The 15000-nt window shown below is 38.4% G+C and overlaps 2 protein-coding genes across 5 annotated transcripts in view; one reads left to right on the forward strand and one right to left on the reverse strand.

Annotated features, from left to right (window-relative positions):
* Positions 1-5043, reverse strand: part of Tsp5D (Tetraspanin 5D) — a 78151-nt gene extending 73108 nt beyond the window's left edge. Inside the window, exon 1 of one of the 2 annotated variants that reach the window (XM_067097976.1) lies at positions 4904-5043. The gene's annotated coding sequence lies outside the window, so the exon portion shown is untranslated. The remainder of the gene's footprint in view (positions 1-4903) is intronic. The other variant, XM_067097977.1, reaches the window with a different exon arrangement.
* LOC136834986 (probable glutamate receptor) overlaps positions 1-15000 on the forward strand; it is a 105473-nt gene that overhangs the window by 67429 nt on the left and 23044 nt on the right. The window contains exon 1 of one of the 3 annotated variants that reach the window (XM_067097969.1): positions 7106-7235. The exons of the other annotated variants lie outside the window; for them this stretch is intronic. The gene's annotated coding sequence lies outside the window, so the exon portion shown is untranslated. Of the gene's footprint in view, positions 1-7105; positions 7236-15000 lie in introns of those variants that run through there. 3 annotated transcript variants of the gene reach the window in all.

Consider the following 15000-nt stretch of genomic DNA (forward strand, 5'->3'; position numbering starts at 1 on the left):
ACCCCATATCTTATATGTTTTTATGAAAAAAATTGTGCCACTCTCACCTTCTACTGATTTACCCAGATCTATATCACTCGTCTTTATCAAAGAAGCAAGTTGTCAACTATATTGAAGAACGGGAAGAAACATGTGAAACATGCGCCGAAGTTCTTCGGCGCAATCGAGTTTTCTGTGCAGCGTATAATCAAGGCCACCGAAAATAGATCTATCTTTCTGTGGTCTTGGTATAATGTTGTATGAGCCGCAGCCCATGAAACTTTAACCACGGCCCGGTGGTGGCCTTATCGTATATCGTTGCCAGAACCACGATTATGCCTAACTTTAACTTAAATAAAATAAAAACTACTGAGGTTAGAAGGCTGCAATTTGGTATGTTTCATGATTGGAGGGTGGATAATCAACATACTAATTTGCAGCCCTCTACCCTCAGTAGTTTTTGAGATCTGAGGGCGAACAGAAAAATAGTGCGGACGGACAGACAAAGCCGGCACAATGGTTTTCTTTTACAGAAAACTGAAAAGACTACTCAAAAATTACTATCAAATTTCACTTAATTTTGACAAATAGCACAACAAAAAAATGAAATAGTCAAAACAACATTACAGGTGTTTATAATGTTATTGCTGCTACTACTAGTAATACTATTTTTAGTTTATTGTTATTTTTTATAGTAATAATGATGATGATGATGATGATGATGATGATGATGAGCATTATTATTATTGTAATTGTCACAACAATCAAATTTCAGTTCAACATGAAAAATCATTAAGTGGAGAGTCACACAGAAAGTTTTTATTATTACAGTATTATCACTGCTAAGAAATTCACAATATCATCATAAACTTTTCTGTAACAAATATCCACAATTATATAGATGAACTGTACTCATATGCAAGAGATAAAACAAAGACTTTCGAACACATTCATATAATTGCAGATTTTTATTACAAAATTATTATTATTATTATTATTATTATTATTATTATTATTATTATTATTATTATTAATATGCAGAAAAAACAAAGACTTTCGACAATTATATAAATGAATTGTATCTATACTGAATAAATATATGTACATAATAAGTGTAGCCAAAACAAAGACTTTTTAAATGAACCCATTCATATAATTGTGGATTTATATTACAAAATTATTATTATTATTATTATTATTATTATTATTATTATTATTATTATTATTATTACATCTTCAAAACTTCATACAACAAAAAGCAAAGCAACTTACCTAACCTAATCTAACTCCTGCAATTAAAACCACTTTCAATCTCAACTTGTAATCCATAGGAGCCTGCGTTGTATCAACAGAATGTAAATGAGCAACCCGCCTCATTCCTCCTCCCTTATCCACAGCCCCCTCCCCTCCTCTCCACAGCCCTCCTCCTTCCCCTTCCTCCCCTTCCCTTCTCTTTCCTTCACGTCCTTCCTTTCCCTTCACCCTTCCCCTTTCCCTTCCTTCCCTTCCTTCCTTCACGTCCTTCCTTCCCTTCCCCTCTTAACGTCCTCCCCTTCCCTTCCCCGTCCTTCCCCTCCTTCCTCCCCTTCACGTCCTTCCTTCCCCCTTCCTTTCCTTCATGTCCTTCCTTCCCATGTCCTTCTTCCTTCCCTTCCCTTCCCCTTCCCTTCCTCCCCTTCATCCTTCCCTTCACGTCCTTCCTTCCCCTTCCCTTCCCCTTTCCTTCCCTTCCTTCCTTTCCCTTCCTTCCCCTTCCCTTCCTTCCCTTCCCCTTTCCTTCCCCTTCACGTCCTTCCTCCCTTCACGTCCTTCCCCTTCCTCTTCCCCCCTCCCCTTCCCTTCCCTTCCCCTTCCTCCCCTTCCCTTCCCCTTCCCTTCCCTTCATGTCCTTCCTCTTCCTCCTTTCCTTCCCCTTCCCCTCCCCTTCCCTTCACTTCCCCTTTTCTTTCCCTTCACGTCCTTCCCCTTCCCCTCCCCTTCACGTCCTTCCCCTTCCCCTCCCCTTTCCCTTCACGTCCTTCCCCTTCCCTTCCCTTCACGTCCTTCCCCTTCCCTTCATGTCCTTCCCCTTCCCCTCCCCTTTCCCTTCACGTCCTTCCCCTTCCCTTCCCTTCACGTCCTTCCTCTTCCCTTCCTTTCCTTCCTTCCCTTCATGTCCTTCCCTTCCTCCCCCCTTCCTTCCCTTCCTGTCCTTCCCCTTCCCCTTCCCTTCCCTTCACGTCCTTCCCCTTCCCTTCATGTCCTTCCTTTCCCTTCCTCCTTCCTCCTTCCTTCCCCCTTCCCCCTCCAGCCACCCTTCCCCCTTCCTTCCCTTCACGTCCTTCCCTTCCCTTCCCTTCACGTCCTTCCCCTTTCCTTCATGTCCTTCCCCCCCTCCCCTTTCCTTTCCTTCCTTCCCTTCCCTTCCTTCCCCTTCCCTTCCTTCCTCCTCCCTTTCATCCTCCCTTCCCCTTCACACGTCCTTCCCTTCCTTTCCCTTCCCTTCCATGTCCTTCCCTTCCCCTCCCTTTCCCTTCCTTCCTTCACGTCCTTCCCTTCCTTTACGTCCTTCCTTCCCCCTTTCCTCCCCTTCCCTTCCCGTCCTTCCCTTCCCCATTCCCATTCCCCTTCCTTCCTTCACCCTTCCACCTCCCCTCTTCCTTCACATCCTTCCCCTTCCCTTCACGTCCTTCCACTTCCCCTTCCTTTCATGTCCTTCCCCTTCCCCTTCCATTCACGTCCTTCCCCCATTCCTTCCCTTCCATTCACGTCCTTCCCCTCCCTTCACGTCCTTCCCCTCCCTTCCCCTTCCCTTCACGTCCTTCCTCTTCCCCTTCCTCCTCTCCCTTCCCCCCTTCCCTCCCCCCCCTTCCATTTCCCCTCCATCTCCCCTCTACCATCCCCTTCCCCCGGGTAGGGGGTTGCAAGGACAACGATCAGGAACCCCTAAACGTAGCCTATGATGCAACATGGGCCAACGTGGGTGACGAGTTCTTCCTCTCTTTGATAAAGTGTTAGTGTGTGTGTGTGTGTGTGTGTGTGATGATCAGACAATCAGTGTGTTTTTGCCATTATCATTTTTAAGTTTATTTCTGGTGTTCATTGTCTCTGTTGGCTCTCAGGCCTCGTTGTGACCTCCGCGTCGCACGCAACAAGGGTGGGGTGAGTTAAAAGACCCAGCGACAACAATAACAATGACAAGAATAGTTATAAGAAGTAAAATTGGATCGGTAGTGAAACTACCAAGTTAATGTTATTGTTAGAATAATAATAATAATAATAATAATAATAATAATAATAATAGAAGTAGTAGTAGGAGACAAAACTTAAATATAGTTACACACACACACACACACACACACATATATATATATATATATATATATATATATATATATATATATATATATATATATATATATATATATATATATATATATATATATATAGATATATATATATATATATATATATATATATATATATATATATAGAGAGAGAGAGAGAGAGAGAGAGAGAGAGAGAGAGAGAGAGAGAGAGAAGGGCGATGAGCTTGCTTCTTAAATGGAAAATGAAAGATAAACAGATAACGAGATGAACCCTCCCCGTTAATTAAAACAGAGATTAATCCGTTTCAAAAATGAAATAAATGACAGATAGACAAACAAACGGACATCATACCTCTCCAACTGAAGGAAAAATTACTGTAGAAGAAAGAGAAACAGTCGATGTACACGTTTCAGAAAAGGTAAACATGACAGAGAGAGAGAGAGAGAGAGAGAGAAAGAAAGGTGGGGGGGGGGACCAGGAGAGAAAGAGGTCGTCTTCCACGCATGAATACCCCGCTTTAGTCTTTGGTTGGGCAATGAAATATAACAGAAACAGAAATAAGAGAGGCAGGACTTATTAATTTCTTAAAGGCTTAATGAACTGTGAGGTAAAAGGATGCTTGTTCCTCTTTAATCATATAATTGCATATCTCCTTTTATATATATATATCTGTTTGCATATATCCTAGAACATTAAGTAATGATAATCTCTACAGAAATATTCAGTGATGATTAAGGAGAACAAGAGTTTGCTTACACACACACACAAAATATATATATATATATATATATATATATATATATATATATATATATATATATATATATATATATATATATATATATATATATGTCTGTCTGTATGTATGTATACTCGATGTTTCCTAAACAATATTCAAGCTATAAGCAATAAATGAGCAAGTAAAATCTTGTTCTCCTAAATCAATATTTTTAGAGATCAATTTTGCTAAATGTTCTGGGATAAATGCAGACAGGGAGACAGGGATATATAAAAACTACATAAATATAGTTAATTATATCTATGTATATGTACACATATAAAGATACAATTAAATATATAAATATATATATGCAGTAGATATAGGCTAATTATATATATATATATATATATATATATATATATATATATATATATATATATATATATGTGTGTGTGTGTGTGTGTTTGTATGTATATGTATGTGTATTATATATACTGTATATGTGTGTTTTATTTCACCCCAAATAAATGTACTTATTAAATATTACTTGGTTCATTCCCAATGACCTAATCGAAACGAATAATCACTTGTTTTACAGAAGAGCACGAACTCTAAAGAGCTCTGTTTTCGTATTCGAGAGGTTACGAATGCAGCATTAAAGACAGTGAGGTCACGAACTCTCCCAGGGGGTACGTGAGGAGGGGGAGACAGGTCAAGGCATGTAACACGCACGTTACTCGTTTTGGTCAAAATCTGGGGTACATTTACCTTTGCAGACACACACACATGATCATATCTCGGGTCCTTTTCACGCGGATACGGTGGCATTCCGTCACATACACGTCACAGGTGGCCAGGGGATCTTTAAATACGTGTGCTTTTGACGTCACTTACCTTGACGGAGTCCTCGATAGGTGAAATAATAGTCCCGAAATGTGAGCGAGTGTCACTGAGAATCCTGTTCACTGGACACTAGGGAAGGCGTCAGACGTCTGTGGCTGACCACGACCAACTGTTGAGTTTTAACTTCTTCCTTTTGGGAGAGGAGGAGTCGTAGCAGGGAGGTAGTGGAAGGGAGGTGGTGGAAGAGGTTGTGGATGGGATGCAGAGGGAGGGGTGGGAGGCGTGCCGGGAGCTGGTGGAGGTGGGGAAGAGGGGGGAGGAGGAAGAAGATAGTGTGGATGTGTTGTGTGGGGGAGTTACCAGAGGCGGCCACGGCTATAGTGGCTCTTCCTTCCCGTGGCCCCAACAACGTCCCAAGATCCAACCCCAACCCCGCCAACCCTTGTCCTCCGGTAGGATCACAACGAGGGCGGCCCACTCCGCCCTCGGGTATCCCCCCTTCGTTAGGTTGGTCCTCAGTAGGATCCTCCTCTCCTACGGTGTCCTACCACCCCCAACCTTTCTACGACAGTTTCAATACACTTCGGAGAAACAGTACCGTTTTGTCTGTCACTTGTTGCTCGGAAGCACTGTTCTGGGGCTGGTTTTCGACATTGATAGTTTTCTTTTAATAATATGGACGACATTATTTACGTCAATATCTATTTTCTTTAGTAGAAGAGCAGTCTTCACTTTGTTTAATAGCGTGAACGTTTTTACAGTTTCGCTTTTATGCCAGAAATCACAACGTAAGATAGTTTTATTATTACAGAAAACGATAGTGACGGAGGCCTTTATTTAGGGTACACTAAACAATATGAAAAGCGACACTGCCTTTTTTCCGAATTGTCTTCACATGTTAATAACAAACAAGACATTTTTATGATAAGTTATTTTGCGAGCTACTTAATAAATATTTTCAATTGTGTCATATTAAACAAAAATATCTATAGCATAGCAATACTGGGATGCACACTTTCGGAAAGAATTATTAGAGATATAACACCTGAGTAGCCCTCCATATTTACACTTTACCAGCTGAATCGTGACTGAGCCCCTGTTCATAAAAATTCCCCAGCGTTGGACACTTCATACACCTATACAAAAGGTCCATCAGTATCACACTGAACCCCCCACACGCCTTGTACCATTCATCTCTATCTTGCACGCTCTCTATCGCATCCTGAATATTGAGGAACTTCCTTTCCATTACTTTTTACACGCCATCTCTCCAGCACTATCTGGGCCTTCTCCCTTCTTCCCTCCACATACCTGAGCTTTCCACTCTAGGCCTATTCACCTACTCATCATGTTCAGTTCCCATCATATGATCGAACCATCTCAGAATACTCCTTATCTATCCTTTCACTAAAATTCTTACAACTTTGTACCTCCACATTTTCCCCCCTTTCAAACTTTTTAGGACACTCATGCTACGTAAAAATTAATTTCTCCGGCTAGAGCCTTTTTACTCTCTTTCATATTCAACATGCACACTTTAATTCCATATAGGAGAACTGGCTCAGCAATTCCTTAATATATTCCAGCATTTAAATACATGAACATTCAAAGGCTCTTCCCAACTTCCTCAGTCTCATACCATTCTAGCCTCACCTATTCTGTGGCTCGCCTCTTTTCTAATCCTACACCAACCGTTATACTTACTCTCATATACCTATATTAATCAGCTGTATCTATTCTCCACAATCAGGGCCGGATTAAAGGGAGGGCAACAGGGGCTATAGCCCCAGGGCCCCCACAAAAAGGGGCCCCCCACAGAAAGAGGTGATTTCCATGACCCATTGTACATTTTTTCACTTTTTGGGTTTTCATTTTCTTTTTACCACCTTAGTGACCTTTCGTTTTCTGTTATCTATTCATTTTTAATACCCTCTTTTTAATTTCTTTCCTCACTTTATCTTGTATTTTCTTTCCCTTAAATAAGAAAAAAACGTATTGGTAAATATATATCACTTTGTTCATGTTATCTATTATTCTATTAGACTACTAGTTAGGCTGATAGAACTATTGTACTGACAATTGTTTATTACTTTAGAATTACATAAATTGAAAGGAGTAACTGCTATTTTAATTAAGAAAGCAGAAGGAGAGTAAGAAGTAGTCTCTTTAATGAAAGTTGAAATTTCGTAAAGAAATACACTGTCAGCTTACGCTATGCGTAGTGCTTTTGTTTATTGTTATTTCTTGTTGTCAGTCGAGTCCGACATTTGGCGCCGTGAATCCAGTGATTACAAAGGCGTGTGAAGTATTTTGTGAAATTGTTTCAGATAACAATAACGTTCTTTGTCAAGTTTGGTGTCCACTCTTACTCCGGTGTTTCAAAGTAAGTTATATAGAATTTCGCTTGTTTAATTAACTTACTTTGGCTGTCTTTTGGGGGGTTGCAGTGACATTATGGTATACTAATAGGCCTACTGGAATTTTTTAGCATAGCGTACTCTATTTCGATTAATATTTCCAATTTTCCCCTTGTTTTTCCATTGGTTTCCTGTTGACATGCATTTGTGGATGTCGGAAATTCGTTTTATCTTGTCATTAAAAAGTAGACTTAAAAAGTAGTTATTGCTGGAGGCAAATAGAAATGATACCTGATCACAATAATAAGCAGTCCACAATATCTTTAACTTCAGCTGTTCCAAAAGTTGCTATAACTTCAATATATGATGTACTACTACTACTACTACTACTACTACTACTACTACTACTACTACTACTAATAATAATAATAATAATAATAATAATAATAATAATATGGTATATAAATAGGTTGTTGGGAATTCTACCAACATTATTGCAGAAGGAGGGTGGGGGGCCATTGATTGGCGAGGTATGACTTCATGACATCGTAGTAAATAAGACGCTAATTCCTAGATTCAACCCTTTATTCAACAGTAAGCGAATATAATTTTTCCCTCCCTCACTGAAAGGGCAAAAAACATGAAATGTAAGAGATGCGAGCCAAAAATTAACTAACCTAACCTTGTCACTGAATTGGCTAGTTTCGCCCCCACACCCCCATTAGTAATTTTGATGTGCACTAGCCTAACCATGAACACTGACCTAACCTCCTAACTTGTCACTGAATTGGTTAGTTTCTAGATGGGGGCTTCGCCCTCCATGCCCCGTTATATCAGTGGGGGGCTTCACCCCCCAAACCACCCTTTGTGATCTTTACACCCCCTTAATTTTTTTCCTAGCCAGGTGGTCTGCTCCCGACCCCAGTAGGAGGCTGTAAATTATAGAAAATTGACGAGCATTGCCTGGAAGACAGTCTGTCGAACTGTCAAGACCTCCTGGAAAAAGATGAGTGACAGACATAAAACTCCTCGTACGATTATATACGAAAGGGTGCAAAGAAACGCAATATGTTTCAAGCACGTGATAAAAAACATCTTGAAGCAGTGTCAAAAGTACCCCTAATAAGCACCTACTTCGACCTTGCTGCCATAAAACAGCCTGTTGAAAATGCTTCAAAGCCGTCAGAAGAGGCATCAACAAGTAAATTAATTATAGAAACTGAAACACCACCTTCAGAAAAGGCAGAGCCTTTGGGCATATCTTCAAGTAGCTCTACACCAGTGTATGAAGTCGACACAATGTTCCAGGGTGAACATGAACATAAGGACGTACAGGAACATGAGGAAGATGTTGTTATGGAAAAGGTCAGTATGAAAAATCAAGGTTTTGAGAATGATATTGGTTTATGGCCTGAGTCATCTACAGAAGAAATTATAGTTTTTTTGGGCAAAGAAGGGATCAAGTGAATTACAACATTGTGATGAACAGTTACTGGATAAAGCTTCAAAACTCCAAGATCAGGTGAAAGGGAAGAGTGGAATTCATTACTCACGTAAATTTTCACGAAGTTTGTTTTAGAGGAAAACACTGAATAATGAAATAATTAATCGTTCATAGCTCTGTTTCTCTCCAACAACTGGCAAAGTTTATTGTTTTCCCTGTAAGCTTGTTAATTCAGGATCTGAAAAGGGTAGATTAGCCACTGATGGATTTTGTGACTGGAAGCATGGAAATGACAGGATAGCTGATCACGAGAAATCAAAATGCCATCTAGAATCCATCATTACTGTAGCCAAACTAAGGAAAGAACATGGCAGAATAGATCAAGAATTATCAAAGCAAGTAGCTCAATTGCAAGAATACAGGTGTAAACTTTTTACACGTATTGTAAGTACAATTAAATTTATCGCTGAGCGAGGACTAGCATTCAGAGGCACAGATGAACTGATTGGTTCTCCATCAAATGGGAATTTTCTTGGTTTACTGGAACTCCTATCAGAGTATAATCCATTTCTTGCAACTCACATCAAACTGCATGCAAATAAAGGACGAGGTCACACAAATTATCTCTCCTCTACAATTTGTGAAGAGGTAATTGGAATAATGGGCGAACATTTACTGCAAGAAATAATATCAAGAATCAAGAAGTCAAAATATTATTCTATTTCTCTTGACTCAACCCCAGATGAGGGTCACATTGATCAACTAACTTTAGTCATACGCTATATGGAAGACACATTGCCAAAAGAAAGGTTCCTGACAGTCATGGACAATCGAGGTCACAATGGTTCTGATATGGCCAAAGCCCTGTTTCAGTTTTTAGAGGGCCACAATATTGATCTCAAAGATTGCAGTGGGCAGTCCTATGATAATGCTGCTAATATGAGAGGGAAGTATAAAGGAATGCAAGCCCTCATCAAAGACAAGAATCCATTATCAGAGTTTGTGCCATGCTTTGGACATTCCTTTAATGTAGTGGGAAAGGCAGCAGTTAATACATGCTCTGCAGCTATTCACTACTTTGACTTTGTTCAACAAATTTATTTGTTTTTCACAGCATCCACGACACGCTATGCTACGCTCAAGGAAAAATTACCAAGAGCTGATAAGCAGTTGTATGTTCCCAAGCGACTAAATGAAACTCGTTGGTCTTGCAGAGCAGATGCAACAAAGGCTATAGTGCATGGTTACAGAGAGATGAGAGAGGCTCTTTATGACATAATGACTGATGAGGAAAACAAGGCTGTGGCTCGGAATGAAGCATGTAATTTATATAAAAAAAAATGGGTAAATTAGAAATAGCCATTTATGCTACATTTTGGAACGACATCCTAGAAAGATTCAATGCAACAAACCATATTCTACAAGATCCTAAAATGGTTCTCAGTACTGCAGTGAAAGCACTCAAGTCTTTGAAAACATTTATTGAAACAAAGAGAGAAAAATATGAGGAATATGAAGCAGCTGGAATCAGACTGTCTGGAACAGATGAGTATACTGAAGTTCGCCATTGTGTGGGGAACATGCGTCTTAATCCACTTGATTGGAAGTTCACCATGGGAAATGATTAGCAAATTACGTTAAATTGAATTTATTTACAGAAGAAGCAATCAAGGAGGTAATCTGAAAGGCTGATGATACAGCAAGTAAACTCAAATAATGAAAAAGTGCAAATTGGCAATGCGTAATAAATCTCTGCATCTGACGAGGTAAATTCGTTTTGAATGATCAGGCTGTCTTGTGTGCAACGAAAAGGGGAACAGGTAATTGCTCCGCGGACTGCGTACCAGGGAATTCTTGCGTTTATTGGAAATGGCAGTACTTTTAAGATGATTTGAGTTCACAAGGCTGGGTCGACTGAGCAGGATAGTAGCGAGGACCCTGGAAGAGAATCCAGGACTAGCATTCCACACAAAGGAATTTCTCTCACACTAAGCTAAACAGTGCACCATGGAGGAGTTGATTAATTAAATTTAATTAGCCCATGGTAACACTATGGAGGGAGTAATCTTCTGCTGATCATTGAATTGAACTAGATTTAGCTTAGGACAAGTCATGGGGCGAATTTTGGGCTGCTTTGGTGGTAGGTCCTTAACAAAGGGGGTTTGGTTTGGAGAATGAAAAGTGCAAATTCGAAAAAAATGAAAAGAGAGAAATTCACTGAGAGGAAAAGGACTGGCTAGAGAACTAATTGCTTCTGACATGCCTTGAAGCCTGTGGATGTGAGCGCTCAACATGCAGGATTGGCCGTCCTTTGCTTCTTAGCCTCTCCAGGAGAGAAAAAAGGAGTGGAGAGGGATGTGACTTTCCATGTCACAGTCTGGGTTCCGAATGCGTTGTTTACGACAGGTGAGATGCTCCCCTGGCAGTGCTTGCTTCCGTCGGCAGAGGTCAGTCACCTGCATGATAGTCACACAGCTAGCAAAAAAAGGATGTAGGAAAATAGGTCTTAGGGTTAGGTACTTAAAGGTTAAGTTCCTAGTCTACCTTACAGCCTGGCTTCACCTCTATACATCAATGGACAGGCATCATCTACTGAACACGTGACTGGGGTGTCAAAGGAGGTGCTATTGTCCTACCTGAGTTCAAAATAGGCTGCTACCCTTCTTCCCCAACAGTAAATCTAGCCTACCAGTTAACTGAGAAGTGTTTTGTTCAGAAATTCAATTATTATTTGGCTGGCTAAGAGGGAGGAATGAAAATACGTGAATATATATACAGTATATATATATATATATATATATATATATATATATATATATATATATATATATATGTATGTATGTATATGTATGTATATGTATGTATATATTTTCATGATGTTGCCTTGTAATATGTATACCATCCCATAGTTTTGATATATTTACTCTTCTATTTATCATGTGTTGTGTGTAATAATAATAATTATTGAAATATCGTATGTAGTGTAGTGTCAGATCTCAAAAGAGTTAGTGATTTAGATAACTTAACAGCGTAATTTAGAATTAATAATATCTCTCTTGATAATAGTGTAGTAACGGGAGAGAGAAATTCGAGTTTTAGACCAGATATGCCGTCTGTCACCAGTTAAAATAAAGTGCTGACAGGTCGGGAATAACAATTGCTGCTCAGTTCTGGAAACCAACTCTGGTTTTTTGTTTTGTTTTTAAAACATGCCAATCATAATTAGCTGTTGCAATCTGTTTGATCATGTTAGGATTTCTGTAAAAGCTTTGTCCTGTACGAGACGAAGACGAAGGGTTTCACAATGTTACATACATTGCTCTGATCACGTACACCCCTTTGAGAGTAAGAGCACATGTCCTGATCGATTGCATCATGTTTTGTAAGATTCCAGTTCAACATGTACTGCTTCCTTCTAGAACTTGCCTTAATAACATAATATGTTTTATTTCATACTGGAATCCAAAATTTGCTCATTCTTATTTGAGAGACCGAGCAGTTTGGTTCTCTCTCTCTCTCTCTCTCTCTCTCTCTCTCTCTCTCTCTCTCTCTCTCTCTCTCTCTTTCTTCAAAAGAGAGTAATTATTAATGTAAAGTGTTAGTGTGGTCACCAGTGTTAATCTTAGCTTTTGAGACCTGTCGTTAGGAAAATTGGTAACGGCGCCATATGAAAAACTGTTTTATGAATCTAAAGCAGCTGCAAGTGATTTTACAAAGGTTTTCACAAGTTTGTATAAGGTAAAGTGATTTTTAATTATTATTACCATGTTATAATATGGGTATGTTAGGGAAATTTTGCCTTAGTGAAATTATTATTGATAAATCTTTTGTGTATTTTTGCGTGTTCTTGTGTGTGCAATCTCTTGATTTTTTTTCATATTTTATATTTTGCTGATTTAACGTTTATTTATTTAGCATTTTAAATATTTCTTGATAATTTAACATTGCATACTTGATTTAATTTTCATTCATTAATATTTTCTTTTCAAATCTTGAGTAATTCTTGACAGTTTAAATTTTGTTTGATTAATTAATTTCTTGATAAATTAAAGTTTTTGTGATTTAATTTTGTTTAATAATTTAATTCAAGAATTAATTAAATTTTGTGTTGTTTTCAAGTAATAATAAATTTTTCAGATTGTGAATTCTAATTATAAACTTGGAATTTAAGAATAAATTTTTGTATTTGAAATTTTTAAAAAACTGTGTTTCATTTGTTGACCACCAGTGAGTAGGATTAATTGTGTGCATAAGGCAAAGTGATAAACATGTTTTGTTCCTTCAGTTTTGCTGAAGTGAATTAAGACCAGGGAAACAGTTAAAGTTGTTTGATGGAGTGATGCCCTTTTACTCTAGTATATTTCTTGTTTAATTGTTGATACCTCACAGTAGTCTTGATAAACTTAGTTTGATTTTCCATGTGATTAATGAGCTTTTTTAAGGGATCACTGTTACCTTTAGAATACTCAGTCGTGATTCTTTTTGTCATGAGAGTTCAGGTATCTGGCTGAAGTGAGGTAAATTTTTGAAATCTGTGATTAGTTGTGTAATAAACAGGTATTTGGTATGCTTCATGACAATATATATATATATATATATATATATATATATATATATATATATATATATATATATATATATATATATATATATGTGTGTGTGTGTGTGTGTGTGTATGTATAAATACATATGTGTATATGTATATATATGCATGCATATATATGTACAATATAAATGTGTTGAGAGAGTTGAGAGAATAGGGAAAACCTATGTTTTCGAAGTGGAAGTATTATATTTCCATGGGGTCTGTAGAAGGGACCATAAACTCACATAAATCTTTCCTCCTGTCACAACAAGTCGCCACCCACAACTTCAAGAACACACAAGTACTGACGAGGTGCCAAGAGAAGTCGTATCTGGCCGAAACCGAGGAGTCCTTCGAGGGGACAGCTGGGAAGCAGAACGTAGGAAGACACCCGTCACCCCCGTGCCTTAAAAGGAGAGTCCAAAGAAATAAGCCACTCACACAGGTCAGGCCTAGTTGATTTGGCCCATCAAACGCTATCAATGCCAGAGGCCTAAAGAACGTTTTACAAGAAGCCAGTACCCAATAACCAACAGGAATTCCTTAAAACACACCTCCAAGAGTTGGAATGGAGCAAGTGGAGGAGGTGCCTCAGAAACACAGTATACCTGCCCAGAATATGACTTCATGGTTGACACAAGGGGAAAATAGGGGATATAAGGAAATAAGAAAAAAAAGTATACCTTAGTTTAACCAAACCACTGAGCTGATTAACAGCTCTCCTAGGGCTGGCCCGAAGGATTAGACTTATTTTACGTGGCTAAGAACCAATTGGTTACCTAGCAAAGGGACCTACAGCTTATTGTGGAATCCGAACCACATTATACCGAGAAATGAATGTCTATCACCATAAATAAATTCCTCTAGTTCTTCATAGGCCAGCCGGAGAATTGAACGCAGGCCCAGCTAAGTGCTAGCCGAGAACGATATCGACCGGTCCAAGGAGGAACTGATATAAAGAGATACACACAGAAAAGGACAGAGTTGATAACAGTTGAAAACAGAGACAGGCAGAGTAGAAGAGAGAGCAGAGAACAGTTCCAATGTGAGGGGAAGCAGAAAAAAAACCGAAAGACAGCTCGAGAAGAAGTGTGAAGTGGTGATAGACTCTCAGAACATTAGTCCCCTTAATCAAATGCGTTAAGTCTCGCAAACCAATATTCAAAGTCTCGAACCTGTTAAGGAACTATAGGGTGGAAACTGTAAGACTAGAAGTGCGAAATAAACCAGAAACGGGAACAATTAATCATTTTCCCCCTGATGTTAAGCCTTTTGGAATTTAGTTAATTGTTTTAAAGAATCACTTGTTCCTGCTTAACTAATTACCACGCCACTACCCCAGACACGTTACCTTAGTGTCATGCCCTAATAAAGAGGAAAGAAACGGTGCACAACAACATATATATATATATATATATATATATATATATATATATATATATATATATATATATATATTATATATATATATATATATATATATATATATATATATATATATATATATATATATATATATATATATATATATATATATATATATATTAAATATACATATATATGTATGTATATATATATATATAATATATATATGAACATTTGTCACTTATACACCCATAAACTTATTTATTGATGAACATTAAGCCAAAAATATCGCTTAATACCTAATTCTCCATACTTTGGGAATAACTGGCCAGGGTTCGAGCCTGGGCCTCATTTCTTTATAGCCTTATGGTCAAAGTCGACAGTTCATCATTGTAAC

Source organism: Macrobrachium rosenbergii, chromosome 54 (genome assembly GCF_040412425.1).
Source record: "Macrobrachium rosenbergii isolate ZJJX-2024 chromosome 54, ASM4041242v1, whole genome shotgun sequence".
Classification (NCBI taxonomy): domain Eukaryota; kingdom Metazoa; phylum Arthropoda; class Malacostraca; order Decapoda; family Palaemonidae; genus Macrobrachium; species Macrobrachium rosenbergii.